Source organism: Eumetopias jubatus, unplaced genomic scaffold (assembly GCF_037043125.1).
Source record: "Eumetopias jubatus isolate StellerSeaLion01/CBP00866 unplaced genomic scaffold, mEumJub1_p1.0 scaffold_2, whole genome shotgun sequence".
Lineage (NCBI taxonomy): Eukaryota > Metazoa > Chordata > Mammalia > Carnivora > Otariidae > Eumetopias > Eumetopias jubatus.
The window spans coordinates 174,992,315-175,013,011 of record NW_028274808.1 but is presented as its reverse complement, the minus strand read 5'-3'; the positions used below and the strand labels follow the sequence as shown (position 1 = coordinate 175,013,011).

Genomic DNA, 20,697 nt, shown 5'->3' with positions numbered 1-20,697 from the left:
TATACATAACATAATCATTGGAGTATCATCCTATCACCTGTGCCATATTCTGTTGGTTAGAAACAAGTCACAGATACCACCCACATTTAAAGAAAGGAGATTAAAATAAACAAGTGATTCACTAAGAGGCGGAGATCACAGGGGACCTCTCTGAGTCTTTTACCAAACATGTAATGAATCAAAATAACATCACAAGAAATAGCATGTGAGTGCATGATAGTGGTTTATTTTTAATGTTTCATAAAACTTAGAAAACAGAAGTGTCATGAAGCTTCTTCATTTTCTTGAGAGTTGGGGCTGAGTCCTGGTAGTGAGTTGAACTAATTACCTCAATTCTTCAAATTTATCTGTATTCAGTCTTTGTCCATATAACGTTGCAGTGCCTGTGAGCAGTGCTTACTTTGCTAACTACTTGAATCTAAGTTCAAATGTGTTACCTGTTACGGTAGATTCATAAGGCTGTCATAACAAATTGCCACAAACTTGATGGCTTAACACAACAAAAATTTATTCTCTCCAGTTCTGGATGGCAGAAGTCCCAAGTTAAGTTTGTCAACAGAGTTACACTGCATCCAGAGCCTCTAGGGAAGAACATTTCCTGGCCTCTTCCAGTTGGTAGTGGCTTCAAGCATTCCGATCTCTGCCTCTATCTTTCTATGGTTCTCTCCTCTTTGTCTGTGTCTGCCCCTCTTCTCTCTAAGTACTCTTGTGTCTAGATTTAGGGCCCACCAGCCACAGTAATCCAGGATGATCTCATCTTGAGTTCCTTTAACAGTTATATCTGCAAGACACTTTTACCAAATAAGCTCACTTTCACAGGTTCTGAAATGTGGGTGTATGTTTTTAGCAACCACTATTCAACATACTACATCTACTTTGGCCAATGACAGCCTTAGCAGATGTGACGTGGAGACCTAGCACTTGTGAGATGGGGTTTCCTCTCTCTGTCTCTTTTTTTTAAATATGGACTGCTTCAAGAATTTTCATGTCATCTTTGCACAGGGGCTGTGCTAAAACTCTGTATTGTTCCAATTTTAGCATGTGTGCTGCTGAAATGAGCACTCGGGCTTCCTCTCTTGCACTTCTTCTTGTGCACATCTCCATGAAAGGTATGTACTTGAGTTAGGGACCTGGTCACAGGAGCAGGCAAACATATCGATGTTCCAAGATATGGCATCCCAGCCAAATCCAGACTATAACCAAACCCTTAGCTGATTTGTAGATGCAAGACAGAGTCCAACTCAACTAAACAGAACAGCCCAAACAGGCCCTATCAAAGCATCTAAACTCCACAAGTTTATGTGAGAAATAAATATTTACTATTGTATGCCACTGTAGTTCTGTGTTTGCTCATTAGGCAACAACTAATTAGCTATGTATATATGTATGTATGCATTTTTAATCCCTTTTATTCTTGAGGACTCATTCTATGCTCTATGTTCCTATAATCTTCCCTTACTTCAGAAATAAAAGTTTTCACTTCTGATTCTTGTATATTCTCTGAACAAAACTTGCTCCTAGAAAAGTATCTGCAGCAATTAACACATGCTAATATGAAAATATAAGTCATTTAAACTTGTCTCAGGGTTATTTATCATTAATAAGGTAAAAAGTACAAGATGGGTACCATTACCATGCGAGTTTCAACCCACAAGAACACTGAGACACAGATGGTTGAGTTAAGTTGCCCAGAGTCACACAGTTAGTAAGCAGTGCAGCTTTGTATAATCCAGCATAAGTTCCGGAGACTCTGTTCTTACCCTATACTATCTCATACATATGATGACAGAATAAGAATCTGCTCCTTTACTCAAGAGTGTCAAGCATTAGTGACAGAAGGCAGATGGAGGAAGGCCATTTTAAGAAGGGATTCCTGATGTACAGAATTTGAAAATACTTTCATCGGACCTTTGGGAAACCTGGGGCTTATATTTCTGTTATGGTTCTTATCTCTATCCAGTCCAACCCTATTAGTACTACTGCAAGAATGTACCTTTTATTATTAGCCACGTGCCCCATGAGAGCCCACTGAATATTTGTGGAATTCAAAATCCGTTTTAATAATTTATAATCTATTTTATGTTCCCTAAGCACTCAGTCATATATTAGTTTTGATTTTCCCCTCACAGGGTTGTTGGTATTGTGTAAATAGTACCTAATCTAGCCTTATAGAGTGTGTATGTAGTATGTCACTGACATGTATTGATTTTCCATTTGCTTAGGTTCACAATGCATATTAATATGAATTTAACACTAATGCACAATCCACATTCTTTGCAATACATGTAGAATAGAATTTTAATAAAGAGATTAAAATTTTAATGTTCAAATATTCATTATATATGCCAGGGAAGTATAAGGCAATTTTAATGTGTTAGGACAAAATTATTATGTAATGTGAAGATAAAAGGAGAGACCTTGGACATAGATCTAATTGTTTTTCAATACTGGCTCCAGTATTTACTAGGTGTTGGACCTTAAGCTTGCTACAATCTTCTTTTCTGTGTAATACATGTAATAACTCACATTAATGGTAATGAATATAAATTATTTTAATCACCTAAAAAAAACACAAAATAACAAAACTTCTTTCATATCGTTTACCTCTTTCTCCTCCAAAAAACTGCCATATTTACTGTTGATCTCTTGGTGGTTGTGAAACAATGTTTCTTCTATTGCCTTTCTTATTATAAAATGGAAATAAAGTTAATAGCTGCTAATGTTAGTATTATCTTTATGATCCTAGCTGTGGAGACAAAGACACAGTGATTCACTTTCTAAGCTGATTCTCAACTCTTACTTCTGAAGGCTTTTTCTAGACTAGGTTAGTCTTTAGTTTCACAGCTATTGTAACACTCCTTGTGTTACATTTTATTTTTGTGTTTGTTTATAAAATTGAAAGATATCTTTTTTATAGTTTAAAAATTCTGGGGATAGGCAGTACTTATTATATAATGAGGATTTTGTTAGGAAATAAAATTGTTTTCAAATTTTTTTTTTAAATTAGCAGTTCTTAAAGCTTTTTTCCCTAAGGCTTCCTTTGCATATTTAAAAAATAAATACTTTATGTATTAAAAAAAAAACCCACCTACTCCACATACTTTAAAAAGTTGAGAAAAATGAAAAGTTTTTGTTTATGTGGGTTAAATCTGTCACTATTTACTATATTAGAATTAAAATTAATTATCAAAATATTTATTAATTCAAAAAAATAAATGTATTACGTGTTTACGTGTTACACATTTTTATTCTTATTTTTTTAAGATTTTATTTAGAGAGAATGTGTGTGCACAAGAGAGGGAAGGGGCAGATGGAGAGGGAGAGAGAATCTCAAGCAGACTTCCTGCTGAGCACAGACACTGATTGCTGGGGGGGAGGGGGTTTCAATCTCACAACCCTAAGATCATGATCTGAGCTGAAATCAAGAGTCAGAGGCTCAACCAACCGAGCCACCCAGGTGTCCCCACATTTCTATTTTATTTTATTTTATTTTATTTTATTTTTTAAGATTATTTATTTGAGAGAGAGAATTGAAGAAGATTATATCATTTTACATTTTTGCAAATAGCTTCAATGCTTACTTAATTGAAGACAACTGGATTCTCATATATGTTTCTTAGCTCATTCCATTGCAGTATTTTGTTTTGGTTGAAATACTTTTAAAATACTCCAGACCTGTGTGCCTTAAATTTGTGAGTAAGAAATCAGACTTGCATAAAACAAGTCATTTCCATCATTTCATATTCAGTTTCTCTTCTGGCAGCATTTTGCCTTGACTGGTTCTTTACTTCAAGGGGTAATGAATTTTTGTTTACATAGGTCCACTTGTTTCTGGCCCCTCTTTATTAACTCACTTTCCTTTGCCCCCACCTGTATAGAAGCAATCTAATTTCCCCCTGGTAATCAAGACTGTATGGACTGAATGTTTGGGGACCATTAAAATGGATGAAGAAACTAGAGCTCTCTCCCTGCCATGTGAGCGCATAGCAAGAAGGTGCCTGTCTGTAAAAAGGAAGAGCACCCTCAACAAAATCCCAGTCTTACTGGTACTCTCATCTCAGACTTCCCAGCCTCCAGAACTGTAAAAAATAAATGTCTGTTATTTAAGCCACCCAGTCTCTGGTATTTTGTTATAGCAGCCCAAGCTGACTAAGACAAAAATTAATCACTCTAGCCAAAAAAGTAACTCCCGTATTTACATTTTTGATGTACCCAGTGGACAATTGCAGCAATCAGTTAATAAAATTATAGATTTATTACCTAGTGGAAGCTTTTCTCCCTTAGAAAGTAGAACCTTCTAAACTCACTAAGTTATGGTGGAGGAAGACAAACAAAACAAAAGCATAAAGATAAGCAGGTTATTATGTATAATTGCAGCCGTTCCTACCTTAATTTCTTAGTACCCACTCCCCTCAACTCTGTCTCAGGAAAAAGTGCCATGTATTGTTTGCTAGCTTAAGATATATACCTTATTCTGTTGGTTAACACGCCAACTTCTCAAATTGTCTCCCAGCTGGTGTCATAACTGAGCTTTCAATAGGCCACTTCACTCTTCTATCAGGTTGGCTGTTACTATGTATGAGGTACATAGTAAGACCAATTACATGGTTATGGGATCCATTTCCTCAATAAAATGGTGAATTGAGATAGTGTTGTATGGAGTTAACATGGTAGTGAATGAAACAATTGATTAGTCTACAAAAGATGATACTAGCAGAATTAAGTCGTGGAAAGAAAAAACACCTAAATTAGTTATGCTCAAGAGGATGAGTAGCTGCCTCTTCAGTGACTAAAGGGGTACAATGTAATCATTTCTTGCCAAGTGGTTAGCAGTTCTATCTGGGAGTGGTGCAACATCAGGAACTCACTATTGTTTTCTGCTCTTTGCAAGTTTGGTACTCAGCTAGGGTAGATAGTCGGACCGGTTTTGGTTAGGATGAAATACGTCATGATGAAATCTTACCCTCTAACCCTATTGTTATGGCTTCTTTGTATGTGGGTTCATTGAGCAAGCACCAGAGTAGATGGATAAAAAAGATTGGTCTACAGAGGATTGTTCATCTTGTCTGGCGATTATTTAGAGTGGAAGACCTCTTCTGTTGCCTATTCCAAGAAGTCCACCTGCATCCTTTTGTTCCAGACCTCATTGTTGCTAATCTAAGTTTATTCTAAATAAGCAACTGAGCGGCTACACAACCCTTACTCATAAGGTAGTACAAATCCATTCCTCAAGCCATCTTTTCTCCCAACGTGAGAAACAAGATGTCCTGTGTTTAAGCTTTATCTTCTGAGAAAATTTTCTTCACTACTGTCATTCAGTATACCATGTAGAAGCATATGTAATGCCATGCTTTGCCTTTTCCTGTTAAAAAAAAAAAAAGCTATTAAGTGTTGATTGAAAAGGAGATTGCAAAATATCAGAACTAATTACTGTAGTATTTTGAAGTGCCTACTTATGAATCTTCGTCATGTCTTTTTTTACCTGCTCGAACCTGGTGTCATCTACACTGTTTCATTTTACTCATAAAATGCTGTAGCATAAGCACAATGTAATGATTTGATGTATCATTATACCACCTAGTGTGTGATGGGCAGTGCGAATATCAATGTACTTGGTGTCCTAGATTAGGCATTGAATTTTTACCACAGGAGTTATATAGGTCCTGATATGCTTCTAGATAAAGATCGTTATTGGCAGAAAAGGACATGGCTTTGCTCCAACATTCTACAAATATGTACTCTGATTTTCCCAGTGGGGCTTCAGAGAACATCCTTATCTGCCATAGATTCTTCAAGTAACATTTTGTCTGCTATAAACACAAGGGCACAACATCATGAATCCCAGACTGGACCTGCTGCAGAGCCTTTCCTTCCTCATCTTTTTTCAAAACTAGCATCCTCATGGTTTACCTGATAAAGTAAGTTAGAGAGCTCATCTAAATACGTTGTATGTTACATACAAAATCCAAAGATACACTTCAAGCCTCTTTATTTGTGATAGCTGGAGCAAAGTGGAACAATTTGTCTTTTACTTTGGAAGGGATGACCTGAGACACCACTGTACTCCTAGAGAATTTAACAATAATGTTTTCACCTAAAATTTTATGGATTAGTTTCCCTTTCTCCAGAATGCATGTGTTTTATTAAGATATCTAGGATACTTGCTTCTCCTGCCTACAAGGGTATTAAGGTAGCTGAGGTCTCTGCAGATTACACTATGACAAAGAGCAAGAAATTTGACATAACTTTGAATAAAGTGTAAAACCATCCCTGTTTGCTGAAGGAGAACTGTTTCTAATGTTTCTTACAAAATGGCCTGGAAAATAAAAGCAAACGAATAAAGAATATTTCTCAGATAAGTTGCTTTATGCCAGCTACCAGGGGATGTGCTAATTTTTTCCATAAAGGTATAGCATCTTGACCTTCAGTGGTGGTTGGTTCTATCTTACCAAGTTTATAATACAAGTTATTCTCCAAGATCAATAGAACATTCACCAGCCGAAGGAAAAAGATTACCAACTCTGACTTTTCACATTCTTAAAATGTGAAATAGCAATATAATCTGTATTTTCCTATTAAATGTAGTATTGATTTTATTTTCACTTACTGTTTGATGGTGGTAGGGTATAAAGTAAGGAATGTTCTGATAGCTTCTATTTGTTTTTTTGTTGTTGCTTTTGTTGTTGTTTTTTTATCTTAACAAGGGTCAGGGAACAATTGTAGGGATCTTGCTAGTTGTTCAGTGTGTCTTTTAACTACTTTTTAACTTCAGGAACCCAGTCTTTAGCCACAAGCTGGGCCACTGGACCATCTACCATATGACCTCTGTCAGTTCCACTCTAAATGGTGGGTCACAGCATCTATTCATCTATTCATATCTAGTATCTAATAATCTTAGGAGATCCCTGTATTTCCAGTTTTCCAGTGGCTAACCACTTTATAAATGGCCACAAATTCTTCTGCATAAAGTTTGGAGGAAGTGTGTGTGTGTGTGTGTGTGTGTGTGTGTGTGTGTGTGTGCATAATTCTTAAAAGGGATTCCTCTCCTTTCCTCAATATATATGCTCCATATCTGTAAAGTGGTAAAGTGATTTAGGTCTTAATATTGTATGAGAAGCTTTGAATCCTTCCTGTGGAGACTGAAGTTGGGTTTCTGCCCACCAGACATAAGTCTTACCTATAAATATAAAATAGCACATTAATAAGTTGCCTATCTCTTTCATTCCCAGGGACATTGTGATCAATCAGGTTTCTTTGTAGAGCCTAGTTGGTTGAAATAATCTGTTTGAAACTCAGCAGTGAGGCTTATTGGGTAATTACAACCACTTTATTTCTGTTCATTAAGCACTGACAAATGGCTTCTACCATTCAAAGATGCCATTATTCCTGTTGAAATCAGAGAGTCCAATTCCATGATATCATTGCCAATGTCACCTCCAACTTACAGAGGACCCTCACACAGATCTTTTCAGGAATGCTGGTTTTCTCCACAAAAACATATTAGTTAATCTTTGAGTCATTCAGATTAGTTCCAACATGCCCATTTCACTAAGCCTTCAGCCTCTTTCCTATATAGCATGCCAAGAAGTCTAGCATCTTAGCTTTGTTGACTGTATGTCACTGTTTAATCCAGACTTCCATATGCTAAGGAATCAAACTCTTAGGTACACTCTCAAGTGCTGGGGCCAACATATTAAAAGTTAATACTGGGTTAAAACCATTGTTTTGATAAATTGGTCCTGTTAGATTTAATACCTTGGTGGTATTAAATCTTGCTGGTGGTAAAATCTTGGTTTTATTTGATACATAGCCTATCTCCTTTTGTAGACACTGTATTTCTTAGTCCAGAGCTTGGGTCCAGATGGATAGTGGGGGAGTATATTTGGGACAATAAGGATTCCTTTGCAAGCAACTGCCCCAGGTCAAGTCATTAATGGATTTTTATAAAAGGGAATACTTGTTTCCTCAGAGTGTAGAAAAAGAAATTTTTCTGCTGGAAATGGATTTCAAAAATATTTTAGGGAAAGATTCCCAATTTTGTTTGTATCTACCAAAATGCCTCCAAACCAAGTCTTCAAATCCCACAATTCCCAACCAGTGTCCAATTTCAAATCTAAGAGATGTGGAAGTTGCATGTTTAACTGGCCCTGTAACTCTTAACCTAACAGAGTTCAATTTAGAGCCAAGTCTTCAGCATGTTTTTCTTGCAGCTATGAGACATGAAATTGTTTTAAGATTCTCATGGAAGCTTTCTGCTTTCCCACGTTTTTTGCAATTGAGAATTAGAGGCCCTCAAATAATGATAATAATTTTATTGATATTAATTAATATTTATATTAATTTATTATATTATATTAATATGTATTATGTTATATATGATATTAATATAAATAAATTAATATATGGATCATGTTAATTTATAAAATTAATATTTTGTATTAATTGATATTATTATTTATTATGCCAAGATCACCAGCACAGAGACAGGCCTTCTACCCTACAGTTTTGTAATCAATAGAATTTTCATATTGATCATATTTGGTTGAATCAACACTTGATCACACAAACATTTGCTCTCCATTGGTACTCCAACCCAGTGTACTCACCTGGAATCAGTTTCGAAGGCTTGCAGTCTTTGTAATTCCATAGGGCGCTGTACTTACTAGGACCCAACAATTGTTTTAATGCTCTGTTATTATTGTCTTGAAATTGTTCATGAATTTTAAGCAAAGGAGCTGGCATTTTCATTTAGCATCGAAGGCTGCAAATCAGGTAGGCAATTAGCCACCAGTAATGATAATTTGGTTGGGTCTGGTGTCAGTGAGTAACAGATTATCACTGCACTTTGCCCAGCAAGGATACCACCCATGTGTTCAACTAACATATGATCAATCTGTACCTAGAATTCCATTTGAGCTTGTGTTTCTGGTGGTACATTTGTAATCACTTACTCTATCTCTTACAATCTTGCCCACTCACATGGTTCCATTGAATGGATTTCAATGAAGAGATCATAAATGTGTGAGCAAACTTTAGGAAAGTGACAAGGGGGACTGAGTCTTCTTAAAGCTGGCAATAGTGAGAGGGGTCTTCCACCAATGAAGTACAGTCACTATGAGAACCACAGCTAAAACAAGCCTGGATTGGAGAAGAAAAAATCTGACCTCTGTCTCTTTAAAAAAACCCAACTAGAAGAAACCCAACTAGAAGCCTGCCTGCAAAGGAATCCAGGTGATGCCATTAATAGATGTCCAACAATCAGGGCAGAACATTGAGAATAGATCATGTGGGTAAGGGCAACAACAACAACAAAAAAAACACACAAAATAAAATTTTAATCCTTTCTGAGATCCCTGTCAGCCCTAAAAATTTGTAACCTTATAACATAGAAAAGCTACTTAGCAATGCAAGATCTACAAGAAGTATAATGAAGAGAAATAAAATAGTAGTAATTACTATCAAAACAATAGTTTTAATCCACAATTTGAGACTCAATATGTTGGTCCAAGCACTGGATACTTTATTTGAGGGTTTGAGTCTTTAGCATATTGAAGCCTGGAATAAACATTGACCTACAATGAGTGAAACTAAGATTCTATGAGTAAAAGGAACACTTGAGAGGGGAAAAAAATGTCTAATTTTCTGAAGAGTTGAACATATATCTAAACTCAGAATACTTGTAAAGTTTATGCATTAACGAAATAACCCAACCCCAAATGCCGTGAAACACAGACTACAATTCTCTCCAATGTAAAGTGGCATTTACTGTTAATAAATTGAGTAATAAAATTTATACTGGGAAATATTACAAATAAATATAGGCAGTTCTCTACTATTTAGATTCATTAAAACTGGAAGAATATGAAGTGGATGCAAAAAGGAATTGGAAATTAATTAGTGTGAAATAAAACCAACCTCATTTTGAAATCACTTTAAAAATGAATTCTATGAGAGGAATCCAGGGAACATGTACATTTATAGACCTTCATCGTGGTCTGATTTTAAAAAGAGTCCCCTAGAATTTACTGGGCTCTTTGCTCCCTAGCGCTCAAGTAGGTAGCAAATGAGGAGCTTATGAAAGATCATTAAGTCTGTCAGGAAATGAGAGCATCAAAAAGCCTAAGAAATCCTTGCAGTGAAAACATGAACCTAATGCCTGCCTGTCTATTCCATACACTCACAAAAGAAATATGGCAGCAAGCATTGATGACAAAAAAAAAAAAAAAAAAAATTACTACTCCCAATTCTTTTAGAAAGGAAAAGGAACTTATAAATGAGTGACTATTGTAGAAACATGGAGGGCAGCAATAAACAAGAACTGACATATCAGAAATAAAAGAGATCATGGTTCTAAGAATAAGATTTGTTGTGTGCACAATGCTCCGGATTTGATATTGTTGGAACAGTAATATGTGGTTCTTGCTGTTGTAAGCTCATTTGTCCATTATTTCTTCAATACTTCATTTAATAACTTATAACTTACGGTCTGCTCCTTGCTAAGCATGACCATAGGTATAGGAATAAAACAATGAAAAATTAACCAGTCTCTGCCCTCAGAGAACTTAGGTTAAGTAAAAGGAAGATTATAATTTTATCTGGCATATATAATAAATCAAAATCAATTTCTAAGTGATGTTGTGTTATATTAACTACAGTAAGGAATAGGTCAAATTCAGTGATCACCTGAAGAAGTTGATTTAGATATTTTTTCCTGCCACAAGAATCAAGACAGTAGCCCTGGTTTCTTTCTTTTTTAAAAATTGATTCAGTTCCCTCTTGAGCTTATTTATACCACTCTGCTTTCATTGTTGATTTTGGCAGTTTGTTACTTATTTCAAACACTCTTTTATGTAATGAAATTCTTTTGAATCCCATATAGGCTAGGCTTATACTTAATTTCAATGCATAAACTGTGTTTTTAAATGAGTTACTCTTTAAAGCAGCAGATTTTTTCCCCTTCTTCAGATTTTTTTTGTATTTCTGCAAGATCTCTCATATTGACATCCTTTTTTTTCTAAGACTTTGCAGCCTTTCAAAGAGTGAAGCTTAAGCACGCAATTAAGAGCAATGAAGCACAAAATTGCTCATGCAAGGAATATCATCATTTCCTTGTGCATTTGAAAATAAGAGATATATGCTGTCCAACCATGAGCAAACAAGTAGGATGAGGGCACACAACCAAGTGCAACCTATCATTACATTTTAACAAATTCAGCAGAAGGTTTGGTATTCACTAATAGCCACTTGCTAATATACTTATCTTTTTATCTTACCTATGCATGTTCTTATTTGTTCTCTACAATGGGTTTTTGACCTTTTTTCCATCCCTACTCTGTGTCACAAAACTTTTCCAAAGGAGATTAATGATATTTGGGAACAGACTTTCAGTTTTTCCAGGATCCAGTTAAAGACCAATGGCTATGGAGGAAAGAAGTAGGCAAGGAGCCAGTAAATCCTTTGCAATTCCTAGTCTTCTGCAATCTCTTTAAGGTCCTGCCAGATTCAATAGTGAACTGGGAGTAGAGCCCAGTCTAGACTCTGGTCCACTAGACCACAATATTTTCCACGTCAAACAGCTGCATTCTGATTGTTATTCAGTTAAATAGACAATGGAATATGTTCTTATCCTCTATACCCAACATTTTTGTGTATATATATATATATATTTGTTATTAGAAGCTTAATGTCACAGTTACGGAATATTAGGGCCTACTTGCTGTCCTCTCTGCTTTCAAAAACTGCACTTTGGCTCACAGCCAGCTCTATTCCTGACCCCTCCTTGGTTTCTTTAAATGGTTTCCACATTTTTTTTCTTTTTCAGTCTTATAACAACTGTGGAATTATTTTCACTTCTTTTTCCCTTCAGCCACACAGAGACAATTATTGCACTATCTTCTGATTATTAGAGAAGAGATGTTACAGAGCAGAAGGAACACTGGATTTAAAGTCATAAAACATCTTTTTTTTTTTTTTGCCTATATGACTAAATTTCTTACACTCTAGCTAAATACCTTATCCTCCTCCCCCGTTTCTTTAAATATGATTTGAGAATAATTATAATTTCCGCATCTATCAAAAAGAATTGGTAGAATTTAATCCATTGGAGTAAATATCAAATGGAAAGCATCAAGTCTTGTGCACACTGTAAATCAGTAAATGGTTATCACTTTTATGAAGATGATGCATATTATTAGTCAGTTTGAATCGATTAGTATAATATTGCTTTTCCCTCCCTTCGCATTGTTTCCACACCACCATTGATCTTTCCTCTACCCAACACATCTTGCAAGGTTTATTTCAAATTCCATTTCTTGCATAAAGAAGAATTCTTTATGGAAGAAATTCTAGGAATTCCAATCAACCTTGACCTTTTCAAATGCCAACTACCAATAAAATTTATTACATACAAATTAGTTCATTTTCTAAAGCAATTTAGCACTTAAAGTATATTTTATTGAATAGTTCAGAATACAGTTTTGGGAATATAGAGATTTTTACTGAAAAAAGAGTGACGTTGAAGGGCACCACTATCTAAGGTTTTGAGATAAAAGCTTCTTCCTGGATTGAATGGAAGAACACTGGACGGTCCTGGGCAATGCCAGTTACTTCAGTTAAATTATTAACAGCTTTTATTTTGCTCACAGAAGGGTCTTGACTTGGATGGCAAAATATATGTTTATTTATCAATGTATCAATTTCAAACACTGGTTACAACATCAATGGGCAACGTCCACCATTAGTCAATTTGGGTTTTCTGGGAAGTAGAGCTGGGCCCCATGGGTTATTGTACACGGACTAGTTGGTCAAGGAGCGGCAACATCTGGGTTGGTAAAAGTAGTTCAATGCATACTGTCAGACTCATATGTACAAGGAATATGGAAGATGTAATTTTTTTCTACCTTCAAATATTCCTACATAAAAGAAATATGAAACAGCCCCTCATTAGGGTAAGAGAAGGGAGGGTTGAATGGTTGGAATAATTTTTGTAAGCATACTTGGTAGGACTGTATCTCTCTTTCTTTGCACACAATCTCTTGCATCCTTCTGTGCTCCTCACCTCACGGCTAGGAGAGTTTCAGGAAATAAAGCTATACAATCCATTCAGGTGCATTTTAGGCAGTAACACAAGGTCTCTTAGTAATTATGTTTACAACCTTTGTGAGTTAGCAACTTTTGTTGTCTAGCTTGAGAAATTCAATGTCCCTGAATGTTTATTCTTTTTTTTAATGACTTTTAAGTGAGTGATTGCACATATGGGGTGGTTATTTAATATTTCTCTTGCTTCTTTTGGGTTCCAATAATTTTGATATCATAGGATCTCTGATTTTGAAGAAAATTCCTTGGGATATGACATTGCACTAGGCTTCTAATATATGCGCCTTATTCAGGTCCGTTGACTGAAACTGCTATGGACAGTGGTCGGAGAACAAGAAACTTCAATAGAATTGGCAAGCGGTTTGATGGTGTAAGCAGGTGGTACTTACTTTGAGGAGCCTTACCTGATCTCTGTGGGCTTTGCTTAGGTATCTTTCTCTATCAGTTAAGATGTCTTGTGCTGTAAGAAAGAGAAAATACTATTATAATTAGTTTTTTAAAGATTTTATTTATTTATTTGACAGAGAGAGACACAGCGAGAGAGGGAACAGAAGCAGGGGGAATGGGAGAGGGAGAAGCAGGGTTCCTGCCAAGCAGGGAGCCCGATGTGGGGCTCGATCCCAGGACCCTGGGATCATGACCCGAGCCGAAGGAAGACAGTTAATGACTGAGCCACCCAGGCGCCCATATTATAATTAGTTTTAAAAGAAAAGTTGATAAAAGGAATCTTGTGGGAGGCAGAGCCAGCTTATCAAGAACCAGTATCTTTCATCTCTCTGATCCACCATCCTCAGCATTTTGACTTTCAAATTCAGGCTGATGCCCTAATGACTGCAAATGCCTCTGCATTGCTGTGGTTCCTTATCACGCCCTCACATAACCCACTTGGCAGAGGGATAAAGACGATCCCCCTTCCCCCTATATGTTTTTTAATCAGGAAAAATTTTTTTTCTAGGTTCCCAAAATCAAACTTTATCTCAGTAGTCCCAGTTATATCATCTGACCATATGTGAGCCAGACACTCGCAAAAGGGACAAGGATGGTTATTATGGGCTTTGCTTAATCAATATTCCTCCCAGGAGCTGGGGAGGGGACTTCTTTCACTCAGTACATGGTCCATCTATTCCTGAAAAGAAGCCAGCCTCTAAAAGCCAGGAATAAGGAGTCTGTGGCTATTGGGCAGGATATCTATGGAATCTTCCAAACCTTCCAGCGTGCTTCAATAATATTTGCCATAATATATACTTATCACACGCTTGCTTGTTTCCCATATGTGACTGTACATTTCACAAAAGTAGGGATCTATCCACTGAATCTCATACATAGTAAGTGGTCCTGTTAAAAGCAAATTAATACTGGATGCTATAAATGACCAATATGTCTTTAGGGTACATAAAGCTTGAATGTCTGCTGCTCTGTAGGCGGCAGGAAATCTGCAAGTTCTTTTATAAATAAGCCGTCTAAATCACAAAAGCATAAGGCAAAACCTAATCTTTCTCTCACTTCTGCTTTTCTTAACTTCTTATTAAATTTCACCATAGTATTTCTGCATTGCATGTGTCACCTTCAGCAACGTATGTAGAGAGTTTAAAAAAGAGAGAAGTATATGCAGGTGTAGATAGTGAAGAAGAGTGTTCTATTTTGTCATTCTATTGTTTCTAAACTGGAAATAGACTATGTTTCATTTGCTTTATATGTTTAGTAGAAGAAATCATATCTACTTATAGCTTACAAAAGAAAGTCTAGTATAGGAACCAAGTATTAATTTTCAATTCGTGTGATGTTTTAAAAATATCTCTGAAAGATAGTTTAAGCCATTTTTTTTTTCATTTTGAAACAAATAAAGTCATCTTGGATGCTAATTTCCAAACTAACTTTTAAAAAATAAATTTTAGTCTTTAGAAAAGGAATGCACTAAAATTAGGTGAAAATCAGTTGAATATATAAAGGTCATATACATCTAGGAAATTAAAGATATATTCTAGATAAAATTATGTTTTAGTTTCCTTTGAGAAAGAAAACTGGAATTTTTATTCATACAACTATATAAAATAGCATATAATTAGAAAATAAAATGCATTTAAGCACCCAAAGAAATTGATTAAAATATTCTATTTAGACATATAGATACAGATATGGATATTGGCTTTAGGGAGATATATTCTTCACTCTAGAGCAGGGTTTCTCAATAATAGCACTATCGACTGACATTTTTGGGCTGGATAATCATTTGTTGTGGAGCCTTCTCTTATTCACTGTATAATGTTTAGCTGCATCCCTGGCCTCTACCCACAAGATACTGGTAGCATCTTCCCAGTTGTGACAATCAAAAATATCTCCAAACATTGCCAAATATTCCAAAGAGGGAAAATTTACCCCCAGTTGAGAAATGCTACTTTATTTTTATTTTTTTGGGGGGGGAGGGGGCAAGGACAGAGGGAGAAAGAGAATCTTAAGGAAACTCCACACCTAGTGTAGAGCCTGACACAGGGCTAGATCTCACAATCCTGAGATCATGACCTGAGCTGAACTCAAGAGTCAGATGCTTAACCCGCTGAACCCACCCAGCAGCCCCAGAGAAATGCAACTTTAGAATAGCGCAATGATAAAACTTTACATCTTAAAATATAACAGGAGAAGAAAGAAAGGTTTCATAAGGCTGGTGGTTTTGAATTGAGTGACTGATACTGGAGCCGTGTTTTTTGGGAGTTGAAGAAAGACAGTTGATTCGTTTGAAAGATACCATTCTGGTCTCTGTTCTGTAAGATCATTTATCAGGTCTTTTTTTCTCGCACTACTGTAGTAAAAGAAAGAAATAAAACTCACTAATCCAACAAGTATTCAGTAAGCCAGTGTTCTGCTTTAATTATCTCACTAAACTTTTGAGTAAAAAATAAGTTCATTTCCTCTAAAATTGATTATCTAGAAGTGGGAAGGTAAACAAACAACTGGAATATTAAAATAGAAAAAGAATGTACAAAGCAGTTGAGGAACTCAGACAAGAATTTAAACAAATTTTCATAAAACGTCCAGAAAAGTTTTTCCATGGGATGTGGTGTTTGAACTGGATTTTTTTTGTTTATTTATTTTTATTATTATGTTATGTTAGTCACCATACATTACATCATTAGTTTTTGATGTAGTGTTCCATGATTCATTGTTTGCATATAACACCCAGTGCTCCATGCAGAACGTGCCCTCTTTAATACCCATCACCAGGCTAATCCATCCCCCCACCCCCCACCCCTCTAGAACCCTCAGTTTGTTTTTCTTTTTTTTTTCTTTTTTTAATTTTATTTTATTAAGTTATGTTAATCACCATACATTATATCATTAGTTTTTGATGTAGCGTTCCATGATTCATTGTTTGCGTATAACACCCAGTGCTCCATGCAGAACATGCCCTCTTTAATACCCATCACCAGGCTAATCCATCCCCCCACCCCCCTCCCCTCAGTTTGTTTTTCAAAGTCCATCATCTCTCATGGTTTGTCTCTCCTGGATTTTAAAAGAGGGAAAAATTCCAGAAGATGCAGTAAACTGTAAAACATATGGTGTATACTTGTGAACCCCAAATAATTCACAAGACTAGAGCAAGGAAATTTCAAGAGAGGGTAGTTAAAATGGAGGCCAGAATGGAAAACAGAGCAAACTGTGGGAGGTTCTTGTACCATGCCGAAATAATTAGGCTCCTGCCCTGTATATTTTAAACAGACCAATGATGTAATTAGAACTGTAATTTAGAAATGATACTATGATCATATATGACCATTGAAATATAAAATGAGGGAGACTGAGGGCAAGGAAAACTACTCCTAAATTATGAGGGAAATGAAGAGTACTCAAATCAAGAGAGATAAAGAACACAAGAGCAAAACATCAGGTTGTGTTAAAGTGTTAGAAATATGATTTTTAGAAATACATCAAGAAGGAAACAGATGCAGAGGTTTCAAGACAAAATGACTTTCATATTTTGCTGTGGGTCAACTAGAATATCTTGATGCTATTAAGCAAAGATGGTACATACAGGAGGAAAAATATTTGGGGGATGATAAACAGATTCTGATATTTATCAAAAATCCTATGGAGCCTCTGTAAAGAAATGTTAAATTTGTGGAAAAATACTTATAGTGTTCACCAGTGACAGCCAAATATGAAGTCATAAATATACAGATAGGTCCCCAGTGACTGTAGAATCACAAGAAGTTCAAGTTTAGAATTTTGGAGAAGGTCCATCATTTAAAAGGAGGATATACCAACAAGAATCTGAAAAGAGTAGTAAGAATACTTCAGGAAGGTAAAAGAACCATAAAGACTTCCCACAGAAAGCAAGGTAGGAGGGGCTCCTGGGTGGCTCAGTTAAGTGTGGACTCTTGTTTTAGGCTCAGGTCATGATCTCAGGGTTGTAAGATCAAGCTCCACACTGAGTGGGGAGTCTGCCTGGGATTCTGTCTCTCTCTCCTTCTGCCCCACCCCCCATACATACATACACACACATACACACACACACATACACACACACACACACACACTCTTGAGCTCTCTCTCCCTAAAATAAGTAATTAAAAGAAAGCAAAGTAGGAGACAGTTTCAATAAAAAAAAGTTTAAAAAATTTCTTGAGCTCTATGCTTCATATACTACAATACATAAAACAGTATAAGGGTGGAAGAGTGTCTTCTGAATGTGTTAGTTGAAATCATTGGTCTTAGTGCAGCAGAGTAGACAAGTGAGAGTTGAATCGAGACACTTGAGGACATAGAAGGGAGAGAAAGATTCAAGAGCACTTATAGAAGGGAACTGTGGTGGGCAGAATAATGGCCACCCAAAAATGTCCACATTGTAATTCCCAGACCTATGAATATGTTAAATTTCATGACAAGGGAGAGTTACAGTTTCCTATGGCATTAAATTACTAATCAGATGACTTTAAAAGGGAATAAGTAGCCTGGATCACCCAGGTGTGCACAGTCTAATGATGAGGGTCTTTGAAAGTGAGATGGTGGGAAGGAAGAAAAGGTCAGATCAAAGAGAGATATAACCATGCATGGAAGAATGGTCAGAGAGATGTATCATTGCTAGCTTCAAAGACAGAGGTAAGATGCCACAAACCAGGGAGCATGGGAGCCTCTAGAAGCTGGAAAACACCAGATGGATTTGTCCCATATTCTCATCTCACTGCTGGAGCAGTGAAACCTGTATTGGACTTCTAACCTACACAACTGTAAGGTAACACTTGTGTCATTTTAAGCCACCAAGTTCATTGTATTTGATTATAACAACAATAAAAAATTAATGCAGAAAACTTAGCAAGAAGAAACACACTTTTTTACTTGAGACATGTATTCATTTATTTAACAAATATTTACTAAACTATTCTACCAGTTGGAGATATAGTTGTGAAAAAAACAGACAAAAATCTCCCCCCAACAGAGGACTCTACATTCAATAAACAAATTAGAAGAGTATATGGTATATAGGTATTGATAATTGTTAAAGAGAAACAAATAAGCAGGTGAATGTGACTAGTTACAATGAGGTGTCAAAGTTGTGATTTTAAGTGAAATTGCCAAGTCTTCATTGAAAAATGGACATTTGAACCAACCTGAATAAAGCAAGTGGTGCATAGGTCTGGGGTAAGAACAAACCAGAAAGAGGAAAGCACAAGGCCAGGAGCAAAATCATGCCTGGCTTGAGTTGCAGCTGGAGTGGAGTCAGTCACAGGAGCTGAGCAACACATGGGAAAGGTTTTGCAGATCACAACAGTAATGACTTCGGCTTTTATTCTGATGGAAAATGAAATCCATTACATTGTTTTAAGTAGAGGGTATGACTTGCATTTTAAAGGATTACTCTCAATATGGTCTAAAAGATATACTATCAAGAGTCAGAGTTGAAACAGATCAGTTGGCAAACATTTTCCATAATCTGGGTAGGAGATAATGGTAGCTTGAATCTAGAATTTAAGAGTGGTCGTGGGAGGAGTTACTGAATTTTGGAAAAAAAATTTGAACATAGAGTGTCCTGGATTGGATATGGAATATAAGAGAAATAGAGTTGAGAGTGACTCCACAGGACATGCTTAATTAAGGACACCTGTGGCAACACAGTCTCTAGGGAATGATGGGAAGATAAGAAAGGAACTTACAAATATAGAACCAGACTGTGTCAATAATAATACTCATGAGGTACATTTTGATAACTTTCAAATACTAAAGCTCATTTGATAATTATAAACAGCCTGTGGTATTATTTGGAATTATTATCTTTATTTTACAAATGAAAAATAGATTAATGGAGGTTGATTGACTTGCTCAAAGCCATCAGGATTGAGTAAAGACTCCATGGTGCCAATAAACCTCTTTCAGATAGCAATGATTATGCTTAAATGTGTCTATTTTGTACCCTCCCTTCATTCTTACCATTTGGAGACCAAGTACTGTATTAAGAATATGGGCTAGCGGGCGCTGGGTGGCTCAGATGGTTAAGCGTCTGCCTTCGGCTCAGGTCATGATCCCGGAGTCCTGGGATCGAGTCCCGCATCGGGCTCCCTGCTCCTTGGGAGCCTGCTTCTCCCTCTGCCTCTCTCTCTGTCTCTCATGAATAAATAAAAAATAAAATCTTTAAAAAAAAAAAAAAGAATATGGGTTAGCCTGGTAATGGGTATTAAAGAGGGCACATATTAAATGGCGCACTGGGTGCTATATGCGAACAATTAATCATGGAACACTACATCAAAAACTAATGATATAATGTATGGTGATTAACATAAAATATAATTTAAAAAATAAATTTAAAAAAGAATAAATTAGAAAAAAATACTTATGGTAAAAATTACACTGAAACTATCTTTAAGTCTGTGTGTATATACAGATTATTAAAACCACAGGAATTATAGGAAGACTGAGAAATAAATATTTCCTTCTTCAGATAGACTTACCTTTAAATATTTTCCAACATATGAGAATATATTGTTTTTTAACAGGCCCTCAATAAAGAGGAAGCATAAGCCCTACAAAGGTTATCCCATTTTTAAGCTGCAATATTCCAAATATCATTTAGTAATTATAAATTGTATATTTTTGTCTTTTTGGTGAAATCTGGGGTTGGAATCTTTGCTATGAAAAATATTACATTTTTGCATGAACAAGTAAATTTTAACATGCTGGCATACTTGGACTGTATTTGAGATTATTATGATGGCTTCAGGGGTCTGGAAAAAGTAGTATCTCCTTATGAGATGCTACATTGTTTGAGGTACATAGACATTTAAATGACTTGATAAAAAGAAAATAGAAGAAAAGTAGTAACTACAATGAGAAAAGAGTCCAATATAAAAGACTATTTCCAGGATAGTTATGAAAAGATACTCCCAATTTGTAGATCAGAAAATCTTATTCTTAAATTTCAGGACCATTTTCTTAGGAAAGCTGCCTTGCTATTCTGAACGTTCTTGGCTTTCTTGTCTTCTCTTGGTAAAGGAGTTACATAAATGGTAGACATTACTTCCTTGTGGTGTGTTTCATTCTCTGGTGAATTCATTATCACTGTATTTTATTAAGATAGAATTTATAAAAAAATAATGAATGACAAAAGTACTGTTT

The 20,697-nt window shown here is 35.9% G+C and overlaps 1 non-coding gene across 1 annotated transcript; it reads right to left on the bottom strand.

The window, feature by feature from the left end:
• Window positions 1-957: 957 nt before the first annotated feature.
• On the bottom strand, window positions 958-1,062 carry LOC114198810 (U6 spliceosomal RNA). Its single transcript, XR_003607187.1, has one exon. It is a non-coding gene; the product is annotated as a U6 spliceosomal RNA (small nuclear RNA).
• Window positions 1,063-20,697: the final 19,635 nt, after the last annotated feature.